Genomic DNA, 15,363 nt, shown 5'->3' with positions numbered 1-15,363 from the left:
TGTATTGGGTTGGCAAGGTGGCAAATAGCATGCTGCCAGGATCAGTTGTTGACAAGATGGGTTTTTTGTTGTTGTTGTTTTTTGTTAAAATTGTTAATTATCTTGAAGAGATAAACACCATGGTAAACAAACTCTCAGATGACAATAAAGAGGTGCTTGTGAGGGTACAGAACTAATGGAAAGGGACCTAAAGACAGCTAGAAAATAGGATTTTGTCAAAGACAAAATAATTTGTGTGTGTGGGGGGGGGGGGGGGAGTGTCAGTCAATGGGAGTGAGCTATCCAGAAACCTGTAATGCTGACAAAAACCAAACGGCAGCAAATTGTGTCAGCTTGTAGCACAATGTTGTAGCAAAAGAGCCAATATGATTTTGTGGGCTGCATAAACAGATGTGTCATGGGCCCCGCTCTTAGAAAAGGGGTTGGAAAATGCTGAGCTCCAATTTTTTCAATGGGTGTTGAGGACACGCCGCTCCTTGAAGGCTTGAGCCTTGTGCCATGAATAAAGGAGGTGATAGTATCTTATGTACTGCTGAGACTACACCTTGAATACCAAGTACAATGCTAGTTACTGGCTTTTTGGTACCAGAATGATAGCAGTATCTGGGGAGGAATGAGTGGATGCATAATAATAAGAATCCCTAGCTTTTATATAGCATTTTCATCAGTAGATCTCATGTAACCAGATTGATTTATGAGGAAAGATTAGGAAACCAGAATGGTCAAATTCAACCTTGGTGCAACTTTATCGACTTCAGTGGAGTTATGTGGAGTACCGTGTCCAATTTTGGTCACCAATGTATAGAAAGGATGTGGAGAAACTGGAAAGGATCCAGAGGTGAGCAACAAAGAGGCTGAAGGAACTGGGTATGTTTAGTTTGGAAAAGAGGAGATTGAGGGTGGACTAATAGTGGTCTTCAAATACTTGAAAAAGATGGAGAAAAGTTGTTCTCGCTTGCCACAGCAGGCAGGACAAGAGGCAATGGGTTCAAATTACAGCATTGCAGATTTAGATTAAATCTCAGAAAATACTTCCTAACTGTAAGAACAGCAGGACAATGGAACAGATGCCTAGGGAAGTGGTGGAAGCTTGTTCACAGGAGATTTTCAAAAGGAGGCTGGAAAGCAACCTGTCTGGGATGGTTTAGACACAACAAATCCTGCATCTTGGCAGGGGGTCAGACCGTTCCAGTCTCTTCTGACCCTATGAGTCTATGCCTGCCTACACCAGGGAGATATGTGGCCACATGGTGTGAAGTGAACCTGTTCTTTTCATAGTTGGGTCAAATTCACTAAAATCACTGTAGTTACAGAAGGGATGAATTTGCCCTCTGTGCTTTATTGTGCACACACGTATGTTAACTATTAAAGCAAAAATAGAAAAAAAAATACACAGATACAGTAAATGCTCATGTATTGGATTTGACTCATCAAGTAAAAATATAATTGAGTTTTGAAAACATGTATTTTAAAAATTAAAAATTATTATTTAAATCTATTCAACAAAACAGTGGTAGAGAATATAGTCTAGTGGTTAGTGCAAGAAAATGGGAGATGGGACTCCTAACCATTTTGTGCCTTAGCTTACCCAAATGGGGATAATAATTACCTTCCTGTGGAATTATGGGGCTTAATTAGTATGTGTAAATTCTTTGAGATAAAGGTGCTATTGAAGAGCAAAATATTATTATTATTTTATTATTATTAAAAACCCCAGCTTGATGGTTGTGAAGGATGACTTATTGGAGGTGTCTTTATAGTTTTGGTAGAATCCAGGGGTTTACCCTTCTCTTCCATTATGGTCTGCCCAGAACTGTCTATTCAGAATTAGTCACACCCGTCTTTGGTGGCAAATGATCTTTGGGAGCCCTTGCCCTCCAGCACCTTAACAAGCAGTTATCACCCAATGCTCCTCTGGCTAGAGCAGGGACTGGAGGAGAGAGAAGTTAAAGAATGTGTCTGCCAGGGCACAAATTAAAATCTTTACAAGTAGAGACCGGATAGAAAGTCTCAGAATAGAATGAATTATGTATTTGAACACTTAAGATTTTCTTGCTTTTATTACAGCATGGGGTCTGAACTCTGCTTTCTTCCCTGCACTTTATTACATGGTTAGAAGTCCCACAGTATGAAACTTGCCGTTTGAATTTTGAAGCACCTATATTGTCGTGCTTTTTATTTTAATATTTGTCACCGACAGTGCCGACAGCTAAAAAGTGCTGCCTCCCCGTGGTGTGATGTGCGGGATTTTCAATAGAGCTACACAATTGCATCTGCTAAGTGCTTGCGGGGCTCACACTGCCAAAGCCCGCAAATTGCCACATTCATTCCACTGGGCAGCAGCCAGCCCTGCACTGAGGCGAACTGCATTGGAAAAGGGATTTGCTTGCAGGAGGGACATTTGCCTAAATGGCTGATTTCTTTGTAAAGTCCAAAGCCATTGTCTTTAGCCATTTCTACCAAACAATTCTATACTCGCAGCTTTTAAGAGCTGGTGGGAACTTCGGTGTTGTTTACAGTTTATTTTATTTATTACATATGTTGTTGTTTTTTTAAATCTGTGTTTTCCCATCCCCAAAATTTACTGACCAAAGAATTCATGGAAGTAAATGGTTCTAACGACAGTATGGAATCGACATCCGTTACTCTTTTCTCTTCTTCCCTCTATATTCTTTTATTTTTTCAATTCTCATACTTCTATCTTAATGTACGGCAAACCTATCTTGTTTGCATTCTAGCTTCAAATCAATACTATTGTGTAAATCATTTGATGTGCACAGCAATGTTACGCACTGTGACAGTTACACTTGGGGTATCAGGGGAGTTATTTGTATCCCCTGCCTACCTCCTTTGTCTTATTCACATGTCAAATACAAAAAATGATGCCAACAAAAAGGTCCATGATGATAATTGTCAGAAAAAGACTTGGCTGAGGATTGGTTTAATGACAGCTGAACGAATCATTGGGAAATGCTACTTTCATGGAGTCTAAATCATACTTAATGTGCCAAATTCATCCCTGGGGGAGCGCCACAGGCTTTAGTTGAGTTACTCCAGGAATGAATTTGGCCCCTCTGCACGTCATTGCAGAAAAGACAAATGATTCTGTAATGGCTGCACTGCTGAGCTTTGGTGTCCTTTATCAGTGTATGTAAGAGGTGTCAACTCCACCTGCACAGACTTGGTCGGCCTTTACTTTTGCATTCTGCAGTTATACGAGAGGGGAATTCTCCAACCATTTTATATATTTTGTTTCTGTCTTGAAGGAAATAAATTCTATGAAACAGATGGAAGTATAGGCCCAGATCACCTTCTACACAGGAAAATGCCAATCAGGGGACTGAATAGGGAGGGACGCTCCATTCACAGTTTCCTCTGTATTTTTCCATCTGGGATCAAGGGATTCTTCCCCAAAACCTGCAAATTTTGGAGCTCTATCAGATGGCCTGTGTCTCTCCACTTCCTCCATAGTGGCCTTTGATAAAGAGGAACTCAGCACCTGCAGCTCCTATTGACTTCAAATAGACTTGTAGGTGCTTAGCACTTCTAACAAAATCAGACACTAGGTGGTTCATCTTGGGCACCCAGAATTATTGGACATTTGAAAATTTACACTTAAGTGACCTTCTCATGTCAGTATCAGAGTCTGAGTCAGGATCAGAAATCAGGAATTCCTGCTTCCTGGTGCTTAATCCACTAACTCTCACATCCTGGACTTGGAAAGGTTGATAACCTTTCAACAAAATACAATTCCTACTCAATGCTATCAACATTGCCGAAAGACAACTGCAAAAGACATCTCTGGCGAAGACTCCCATTACCAGGGCTATGCAGAAGAATAATGAGAAACTTGCAGCTGGTTCGAAAGACATTAATGAGTCTCTCTTGGATACAAAATATTTGTTCAAACACCCTTATGGACAAAGTAACACAAAATTGAGCAAAACACTGTCAATGGGGAGCTCAGAGTGAATGAGATGCACCAGTAGGGCTCAAATAAGGAGCAAAATGTCATTTCTGAGCATGGAACTGGGCAGAAAGCAGAGTCAGCTTTTCAGGCCCAATGTGCAGCTATTACAAGGTAGGCATGTGCATCAGCTTTGCTTTTAATCTTTATTTTCCATATTCTTGCTTCTTTCCCTGGTGATCCTTTGGGACAATGTACAATGCAGGGATGTTCTTGGTTCATCACATAGTCTGGCATCTCCTCTTCTTTTAGTTTTCTATTTTCATATTATGTAAAATTCAAGAATAATTTTCAACAGAAGAAATATTTTACACCCTTCTAAATGTATTAAAAAAACCTGTAGACATTTTAACCTCATTTTGCCCCCAAAACCCCCAGCACAAACCAAAACAAAAATCCCCAACATATTTCAGACTTGGTTTTGAGCAGACTAGATATACAATATCTCTTTCCAGCCTAAGGCCCTGATCCTGCAAGCACTTACTCAGAGGCTTTGCTTTATGCACGCGAGTAATTCCATTGAAGTCAATAGAACCAGTCGTATTCTTAGATGTTTGCAGCATCAAGATGAGAGATACAATTTGCTGCCATTCACGGGAGAGTAGTGGGAGGGGCGGGGGGAAAGGAGAGAATGCCCAGAAAGCAGATGAGTTCAGTATCTTAAAAAATTGGAGCTACCCTGCAGAATTAAAGCATCAGACATTCTTTCTGCAAGGCTAATACACAGCAGAGTTTAGCTTTGGCTTATAGTTTGTGCCCTGTCTTAGTTCTACACACCTTAGAAAAAGGTTGTTCAATACATTATGGTATGTTGGACTTGAATTTGCTGAAGAAAGTAGGTGCCCTCTTCTATCAGCAAGGCTCGCTTCCCCGCTGAGATGGATGTGTTAAAACCTAGTCTCAGCGTTGCCTCTTCCTAGCTATACAGATCACAACAAACGCAAGTCCTTCTCCCCCTTTCCCAGATAATCACTCCCGGCCCAGATACTCTGAAGAAAAGGTGATCACTAGTTCCTAACCCACGGCCTGTGCTCTTAGCACAGACTCTCAATAGAAACATTGGCAAACCGCAAACCCCGTCACACATGAAGACACCTTTGTTGGGGGGGAAGTTGGAAAGGAGTAAACACGGCACTGGAACTGAAACACATCCAGCAAGCACAGCCACAGGCACCCTGCCCCAAATGTCTCTCAGCTGCCACCACTAAACAGGGCCCCTTTCTTTTGGGAGTGGTCCCTGCACTCCGACAGCAACCCAGGAAATCAGGCAGCTGGTCTTCCTCCAAACCGTGGAGAGCTACAGAGCTGTTTCATCTCATTGTGTCTCGTACAGTGGGTAGCACCATATGTGCTGGTGCTGCAATGCCTAAAGCTGCAGGAGGTCAGCGAAGAACCGAGTGGCAGCCTTTAAACTCTGAACTGGCCTTGTTTTTGCTCGCTTTAGTCAGAACTAGACCATGGCACTTGATTGAAACAATAACTGTGCTAGTTATTTTAAGCCATCATTTTTATGACAGTCACTGCAAGGGGAAAAACTCATCGTAGACTCCCCAAGCATTCCTGATTCTGGTGAAACATGACAATGCAGATGTTGCCTCTCTCTCTGTTTCACTCATCATCCCTTTTTCCATCCACCATCTGTTAGACTCCATTGCCTGGCTCTGCCAGCCGAAAGACAGGAGGCAATGCATGTGGTTTCATTAGGCTGCAACTTCATTCACTTCAAATATCTAGGAGTACCCAGCAATACATCGCACAGGACAGGAAGTTTTCTTCATCATTTCCACATAATCCCCAACCTGGTCCCAACCATCCCACTGCTGGGACCCCACTGCCTTCCCCACATATGACGTAAAAGGGGGTTACAGAAGGAAGGGATTGGCTCCCTGCTGTACCAGACATGGCAGCCCCAAATCCCCCTTCCTCAGCTCTCTTTCCTTTACATCCTTTCCCAGTCCATTTTATCTGGTAACCGTAGCTCTTCCAAACCAAGGACTTGCACTGGACATCTGCCACAAGTTCTGTATCCTAAATTGCAATGTTATAACTTAATCCCTCGCCCCACCCCACCAAGTCCCAAACCCGCTGTGGGGAAGGCGAAAAACTCTACCCTGCCCCAGCTGACATTGTGGTGTAGGAAAAATTCCTTTCCAACCTCCAGGGGAAAAGAGGGACTAGTGTAATGCCCACACTGGTCCTTTTGCAGCCTTCATGGGTGGGTGGGTGAGTGCTGCCAGCCTGAGTCAGGTGACAGAGAGCTTCTCTAGGGGTATAAATACCCCCCCACACACACACACGCACACACACTCTCCAGGCCAGCAGGAAGGGCAGTGCCCTCCCCCTGACATTGAGCTGTGGTGAGCACAGCACATTCTGCAGTAAATGTAGCCCCATCTTCAACCTCTGAAAGTTTTCAGCACTAAGCATGAAGTGCACGAGATAACATCTGACTAACCCTTAAACCACAGGACATCTCACATGGAATGGGGTTCATGTGTCCTTCATCTTCAGCATTAGTAAGGCAAAGTGTTCCTGCTACCTGGTACAAACGGAAGCGATTTACCATTTCCCTTAGTCTCATTATAATAGCAGTAGCTTTATAGCATGGTCACTTGCACATTTCCCTTAGCCCTCTTCTGTGGCTAGGTTATATTAGGATCTTTTGTGAATAAGTCAGAAAACATATAGTATCGTTTGCAAACAACATCCATATTTCATAGCTTTCATGCCCAGAAGCCAGGATACTGTCTATAAATTGCAAATGAAAGAAGATGCACTTATTTATTACATTACTTCCAACAAGGAAAAAAAATGCTCTCTCTAATTTAAAGGCCCAATGAAAAAAACACCTAGTGTATGTTGCTCAGACATGCCGAGTTTTGAAGGCTTTCCTGCTTGAGTATTTATTTGTGATGTAAGAATCATGCTGGGGACTCAGGTACCTCTTCAGCTCACATAAGGTTTAAGAGATAGGGCCGCATAATTGGTGAATTCAAGGTGACTATTTGAGCTTAAGTACGGTGATTGTACTTAAAGTTTTTTCTGGTTTGAGGTGTAGCAGTGTTTCCCACACAGAGCATAAGAGATGTCCCTGGAACGGTTAGATCCCTAAGCCATATTTTTTCATATATTATTTGTTAAGTGTGAAGGGTGGGCTCTGTGCTGCACAAAACTCTAAATACCAATAAGCATTCTGGGGGCACCAGGAGAAACAACATTTAGCAAGCGAATTCTTCTGTTTTCCCAGTTACTCAGCCAATGTATTTGCATCCTTTCCCCCCTTTTTAAAAGTCACTTTTAATGCAGAATCTCATTACTGAACATCAAGTGTGTGCAAATAGAGCTGGGCATCACTAGTGAAAATCTTTGCACAAAATTTCATCACCAGCAGGGTTCATGCAGGCTTAGCCTCCCCAAAATTTTGCGTTTCGCTTAACATTTTTCACAGGCCAGTTGGTGAAATCCAGTTCTAGGTTGAAATTTCACAAAGTCCCATGTGGAGACAAGACAAGAGGCTGACCATGTAGGTGCACAGGTGCCATGGAGGCAGAGGGAGTCAATGCAGGTACTTCCTCTACTGCATCACTGGTAGATGGTATCTGTCCCCCTATGGTCCAGCAGGATGTGGCAGGGAGTGGTCAAGAAGGTTTGTGACTTAGGTGGAATTTTCAGCAGCTAGAGGAAAACAATGAAGTTGAGGCTGAAGACATAAAGGTAGTTTAGTTAAGTGGTAGCAGATAAACCAGCCTGTTTCCCAACAAGACCCCCAAGTGAACTTGAAATAGCATCAGTTCTCATGTGCCCTGAACACTATTGCTGTAGAGCCTCGCCATTGCTGTTCTGGATCCTGCTCTCATCAGGAACTTTTGAAGATCTCTGGGCAATGTCTGTTCAAAACCTGGCAGCTGCCAAGAACCTACAGGAGAGGTACCAGGGCTCCAGGATGAGAGTTAGTAGTTTTCAGCATATGGATCTCATACTAAATTTACAACAATTGGATCCTGTGTGCGTCTCGCTGGGATATCTAAATATACCTATTCCATTGTGACTATGTGCAGTAAGCAGAGCTTGAGGAATGGGTTCTTAGCTTGGCACATCTACACCATAAGAGAAGATTCTCAACACAGTCCAACAAACCTCTGTTTCTGGACAAAACTGAATGTTTGCTCATGCCTCTCATTACCCTGTCTAGCAAATGCACATGTTATGCCCTAAAATGTGGGTGAGACAGCAACTGAGATAGCTTTATGAATAAATAGCCACAGGTAGGTGTAGCCAATGGCTGTACAGTGCCTGCACACGTCTGCTTTCATTTTCTGAATATCTGTAGCCAGAGGACATTTTCCACAATGCTGATGTAAGGTGATATAACTGGGGTTTGATACTGAAAGGCTCCCCGAAAGGGAGGGTGATTGAAAGGTACAAGTCTGGCCTTGCCTTAGGAATGTGGATTGGAGACTATACACTGTTGCAGTGGTTCCCAAACTTGTTCCGCCACTTGTGCAGGGAAAGCCCCTGGCGGGCCGGGCCGGTTTGTTTACCGGCTGCGTCTGCAGATTCGGCCAATTGCAGCTCCCAGTGGCCATGGTTTGCTGCTCCAGGCCAATGGAAGCTGCTGGAAGCGGCGCGGGCCAAGGGACGTACTGGCCGCCACTTCCAGCAGCTCCCATTGGCCTGGAGCAGCGAACTGTGGCCAGTGAGAGCCATAATCAGCTGAACCTGCGGATGCGGCAGGTAGACAAACCGGCCCGCCAGGGGCTTTCCCTGCACAAGCGGTGGAACAAGTTTGGGAACCCCTGCACTATTGAATTGATGGATTAGGGTGCTGGAGGAAAGAACAAGTAGATGAACTGCTCTATATCAGAGAATAGCTGCCTGGAATGGGGGACAGATGGTTTGGAGAACAGAAGGAGGGAGAGCAAGCAGCAGGGCATCCTGCCATAACCTTGGAGAGAGAGAAACAAAGCTAAGGGGGCTGATGTGGTCATTGACGTAAGATTACCATGAGTGTCCTTTAGCTTTTGTAATTTACACACTCCTGGCCTACATTACTGTTGTTATTTATTGGTTGTGTTATAGTAGTGCCTTGGGGACCTACTCAGGGACCAGCACCCCATTGTGCTAGGCACTGAACAAACAGAGAACAAAGAGCTGGTCCCTGCACCACAGAGCTTAGCACAATTTCCAGCAGTGGCATCTACACAAGGTATCGTCTTGCCGTCTTTTCTCTTTTTTTAAACAGCATCTTGCGGAAACACAACTCTGATTGGCTAATACTGAGGTGCTGACTATACAGCTTGGAAAACTAGAAAGGCTCTCGCCCTGGGAAGGAAGAACAAACGGATGACACTCAACTGCTCAGCAGTGCCAGGGACTCTCGAAGAGGTGCACAGGGGGTGCGGAGGAAGTGCTCAGTTTACGGCTATCCATGGTGCAGTGGCCCCGTTACAGTAGTTAACACACACAAGACAGTTTCTTGAGGGTATTATTTAAAACAATATTTCCAGACAGGGAAAAATCTGCTTTCCCTAATTTGGAGACGGAACCAAAGCCCACTGAGGTCAATGGAAAACTCCCAGGTCTTGATTCAGCAAAGCACTTACGCACATGCTCACATCCCATTGAAACCAATGGAATTTAAGCATGTGTTTAAATTAAAGCATGTGCTTGAGTGTTTTGCTGAATCGGAGCCAATCTGACTACAGTGGGTTTTCCTTAAAATCAAAAGGAAAAATAAATTTCTGTCCAGAAAATTAAGAAAAAATAATGTTTAATAAACACAAAGTTCATTAACAAATTGACTTTCCTAATCTAATCAGTGTTTACTAAGTAATACCATAGTAACCAAACATAGATGAAATTCACATGCAATGCTTTCCCAAACATATCCAGCTAAACCTTCTTCACGCGTATCAAATAAAAACTGTCCATGTAGTGAATGTCATAATAAAAAAATCATTTTGATTCCGTACTGAGATGCTCTCAAGCGATTAAATTACAGTTCATTAATAGGGCAATGAAGATTCATACTTTGTTAAGAATCCTGTAGGTGATGTGGTAATTATCTTATCTTACTCTTGGAGTGCTTGATTATTTTTTCCTTTGGATGCTTTCTACAGATAGGCATGTGCTTGCTCTCTCTCATTTTATCTATTAAACTTCAGAAAAGTAACAATAATTCCTATATAAATAGACCATAGGTCAGGCTGTGGCTGTTACTATAGGAAGAGGATCTTACAGTCATGAGGACAATAGCAATTAAATGAAAGATGAGTGAAACTAAAGAGCACACAGAATTGCAAGAAAGGAGAGTTTGGGGAGAAAGGAAAAGGTGCAGAGGGGAAAAAAATCAGGACTAGGAGATTTCATGTTATATTCAATTTAACTCTGAGGACCTTGTCTAAATTAAGGATTTTGGCACCAGTGTAGGCACCCCGATGTAAATCTGCAGCATGAAATCTTGCTCCATTGAAGTCAATGATAAAATTCCCATTTGCTCCAACAGAGAGTGATAAACTTAGAAGTGGAGGATAAGAGAACATCTGGAAGACCCAGAACTAAGTGGATGGATGTAATACAAAAGGATTTGATTAACCGCGGAGTCAGAGCCGCCCAGAGGATTCAGGGGGTCTGGGGTCTTCGGCGGCGGGGGACCCCTGCTGCCGAAGACCCGGCATGTCGGCGGCGGGTCCCGGGGCAGAAGGACCCCCCGCCATGGGTCTTCGGGGCACTTTGGCGGCGGGTCCCGGAGTGGAAGGACCTCCCCCCACCGCCGAAGATCCGGAGTGGAAGACGCTCCGGGGGCCCGGAAAAACTCTTATGGGGGGCCTGTATGGGGCCTGGGGCAAATTGCCCCACTTACCCCCCCCCCGGGCAGCCCTGCACGGAGTTTCCAAGGAACTGTTTCAAGACAGGCTGGAATGTAGGACTCAAAGAGCCAACCTGGCATAGGACTGGGCTGAGGCCAGAAGAAGATGAGCTAGCAGTAATACGTATTAAATATTTAATGTTAAGGATTAGTCAACGGACAAAGATCTGAAGTTGTGGTCAGTCAAAACACAAACACTGTATGTAAAAGGTGACTGTACAGACACTGTAAAAATTATGTCCTGCAACATTGTTTAATAACTTACGATTAGTTCAGAGTATTTAACGCTGCTAATGACACAGAGGTATGCAGACATGGAAAATGTAAAATCATTCAATATATGAACGGTAATATGTTAAATTGTTACAAATGTATTGGCTTCATGGCACTAAATTTATCACTGACCTGTGTGTCAATGTTTACCTTGACTTTTATATACAGAAGAGCAATAAAGTTTTTCTTTACACTCTCATAGCTTGTATCTCAGTGTCCCTAATATCACCGAGGTACTTTGAAGAGTGGTTAGTCTAACGTGTTTTGTGAATTCTCTGATACAACCTCATGTTGTTTACAGACCATCTAGCCTAGATGTTTACAGACCATCTAGCCAATGGAGCTCCCACTTACCGGCACATCTTCCACATTAACTGGAATCTGAGCAGAATCCTCCTGATCCATATCAGCAGCCACCAGTTTGAAGAGTAAGGTAATGTTACATGGACAAGTAGATAAAACTTTACATGGGGTTTTCCAAGAGCATCTCCATTCAGTATGACACGTTATAGATTCAGATGCCCTTCTGGGCCAATATATCTCCTTTTGGCTACAGACAAAAACAGGAACAAGACTCAGAGCCAGTGATGGGAGCCAGATGCAGTAATAAAAGCAACAGCATATACCAACAAAGGGTCCGATAAGTACTAAGAACTATTGTCAATATGAGTTGCAGGGGTTTGGAACCTCACAGGATCAAGCCCATAGAGAGAAATCATGACAGTAAATGTGAAAGTTGAGGACTCTCCTTCCATTTCCTAGCACCAGATTTCATTTTCATATTCAGTGAAGGCTGAAATTCGTAATTACTTATTAAAACAGCCCCAGCCATTTTGCCTACATCGTCTTTGGCTCATAAGCAAAGCAGTAATTGAGGTGGCAGCATTGCTAGTCATTGTGTGTGCCTTCATTATGTTCTTTTATATAAACGCTGGTTATGGCAAATATTCCACAAAACAACTTGCTAGACTGTAATTTACATTAAATGTCATTGGACATTTGTAGGTATGATCACACTGTGGTGGAGTGAAAGATTCTTAAAGAAAAACAAAAGTCAGCATTTGCAATCAGATCATTTGAGTTCAGACACTACTGAAGTGCTGCACGGCACAGCAGAGACTGGAGAAGAGACCTGCAACTCAATTTTTTCCAGCCTCAAGTGCTAAGTGCAGCCTAGTGCAGCCTTCCTTTCTTTTCTAACTTGTGCTGCCCATCCACAAGACTCAGATGGTAGAAAAGGCAAAAGGAAATTGCACACTCATCACGTCTCTCCTGATGACCTAAGCCTGCTAGATGGTTTACATCTTGACCCACTGTGATTGGGGGCAGGAGGAGAGCAACAAGAATGTGCTGAGCAAGCTCTCAGACACATTCAAGTGACCTATCCAACTGTGGCGTGTTTTGCAACTCATCCAAAATGATTCATTCAGTATAGGAAGTCATGTGGGTTGGTGGATAACACTGAACAACAAGTTGGCACAGCTTCTATTTCAAGGAGAGGTAGCAGGTGTTACACCTACCTCCTTGTCAATCTGCATGGAACAAAGTCAATTCCTGATCCCTAGGGTTGGGGATACCTACCCTTTTAACTTAGTGTAAAGGTAAACTAGCATGTGGACACACACAAACTCTTCACCTTCTGGGAGACCGTTATCTCTCATAGTTCCCTTTTCCTCAGGGTAACGTGGCAGGACATGCGGTGGTCAGTTAAGCAATTTTCCCATCCCACTGCCGTGAGCGTCTTTGAACCATACTCTCTGGCATGACATTGAGCACAGTTTGACCTTGGCTAAAAACTTTTAGCTAAACCCTGTTCAGCACCAGATCAACCAAACCAGTAATTTTTGTAGCACAGCTAAGGCTTAAGAGAGCTGTGCTCTGGGGACTTGGGACTGTTTGGAAGTAGGAGCCAGATTCTTTACGCCATTGGAAGGGTGACGAAGTTACTAGCTGAAAAAGGCTTCTTTTAGACTAACTCAAAACATTGGCTGTACAAAGTCATCCTTATTTAGTTAATTTAGTAACGAGGCTGGAGGCAGCCTTTTTTTGATCTCCTAGGTTAAACCCCTAACTATAAGAAGTTTTAGTTTAAAGTGGTAGTAGGTATGGTGCATACACCATTTAACGGATGGTATTCTCTAAAAGCATGTAATGGAGTTAGGCACGCAACGCCAGTTGAAAGTCTAAGTCCCGAAGGCACTTTAGAAAATCCCATATTAAAATTTTGCCTGCAAGTTGGCTGTGGGTACAGTATGTGGTTAGAAATGCATTATTACATTATTTGTGGTATTATTAATTGCTGCAGTTTTCATTTAATTCTTCAGTGCTAAAACCGATTTAGTGGTTTACATAGAAAAAATGTTTAAAAGGTTAAAAATTGCAGCGGTATTTTTGGAACTGGATGTATTTAGAACAGTGCTTAGGTTACAAACATAGCAAGAGAAAATTTATTTAAATAAAAAGTGACCCATTTTCACCAAAATGAAGAAAAATTATAACTAATTTTCTTATTAAAATTGAGTTTTGTAATTTTTTAAATAAAAACTAAATTTTGAGCCTAAACTACCTGTCAGTGTCCAAGTCAACTTTCACTAAGAAGAAAATTAACCAATTTCATGTCAGCAGAGTAACTGGAAACATAAAAATGGTCTTATTTGCCCAAACAGGGAAATTAATCTCATTCTCTTGAGAAATGTGACATTTCTCAAAATAGCTGTGCATAATTTACATCTGCCCTAGTCCTTTCTAGTTTAGGAATGAACCCAAATCCCTCTTTATAACCAGGAGGCCAATTCCGACCTGAGTTACAAGAGTATCTCCCACTGCCTTGAAGGTGTGGTGCACCAACGTAACAGAGAACAATCAAAACCAGCAGGAAATTAAACATTAAAATATAATCTGACATAAAGGAGGTGTACTAAAAAGGAGCTTCAGCCTTTGCATTTGTTATATGGTGTATTCGAATCCCAAATGTAATACACTGCATAAACCAATTTAGGTACCTAGCGTTTTTGCATTGAAGGGTATATGACCCTGAAAAGTACTTTCTACAAGGTGTTAGTGACATCCTCCAAACTCAGACACAGGGCAATGATAACTAATTGTGCTCAATTTTGGTATGTTGAAGGAATCTACTAATTAGCAGTATTAATATTAGATCGTAATTAGGGCCCTACCAAATTCACAGTCCATTTTGGTCTTTTTCACAGTCATAAGATTTTAAAAATCACAAATTTCATGAGTTCATCTATTAAAATCTGAAATTACACAGTGTTTTAATTGTAGGGGTTCTAACCCAAAACTAAGTTGGGGGAGGGGGGGAGAAGAGTTTTCAGAGTTACTGTAGGAGGGTTTGCGGTACTGCTGCCTTCAGAGCTGGGCAGCTGGAGAGCGGTGGCTGTTGGTTGGGGTCCCAGCTCTGAAGGCAGAGCTGCCGCCAGCAGCAGTGCCCTTACTTCTGCACTGCTGCCTGTCGAGCCGGGCCTCAGACAGCAGCCGCTACTGTCTGGCCACCCAGCTCTGAAGGCAGCAGTGGTATTACCACCCTTACTTCTGCACTATTGCTTTCAGGGCTGGGCACCTGGCCAACAACCACCGCTCTCCGGCTGCCCAGCTCTGAAAGCAGCGCAGAAGTAAGGGTGGCAATACCACGACCTCCTTAAAATAAGCTTGCAACCCCCCTGCAACTCCCTTTTGGGTCAGGACTCCCAATTTGGGAAACGTTGGTCTCCCCTGTGAAATCTGTATAATATAGGGTAAAAGACCAGATTTCACGGTCCGTGACGCATTTTTCATGGCTGTGAATTTGGTAGGGCCCTAATTATAATCTGGCAGTTTGATAGGTCAAATGTGCAGTGGCTGAGTAGAGAACCCATACCAGGAGGTCTAGACATTCATGTGGCTGATATGCACACAGTCTCCTAACTGGCCCAGCAGCTACTGCATATGAATATAAACATGAATGTTAATTACCTTGTGTTGAAACAAACAAAAAAGCAGAAGGAAGGGATCCAATCCTGCAAGAAGAGAAGGATGAGGGGGGATTTGATAGCTGCTTTCAACTACCTGAAAGGGGGTTCCAAAGAGGATGGATCTAGACTGTTCTCAGTGGTACCCGATGACAGAACAAGGAGTAATGGTCTCAAGTTGCAGTGGGGGAGGTTTAGGTTGGATATTAGGAAAAACTTTTTCACTCAGAGAGTGGTGAAGCACTGGAATAGGTTACCTAGGGAGGTGGTGGAATCTCCTTCCTTAG

This window comes from Mauremys mutica, chromosome 14 (assembly GCF_020497125.1).
Source record: "Mauremys mutica isolate MM-2020 ecotype Southern chromosome 14, ASM2049712v1, whole genome shotgun sequence".
Classification (NCBI taxonomy): domain Eukaryota; kingdom Metazoa; phylum Chordata; order Testudines; family Geoemydidae; genus Mauremys; species Mauremys mutica.
Note: the sequence above shows the minus strand (reverse complement) of the source record.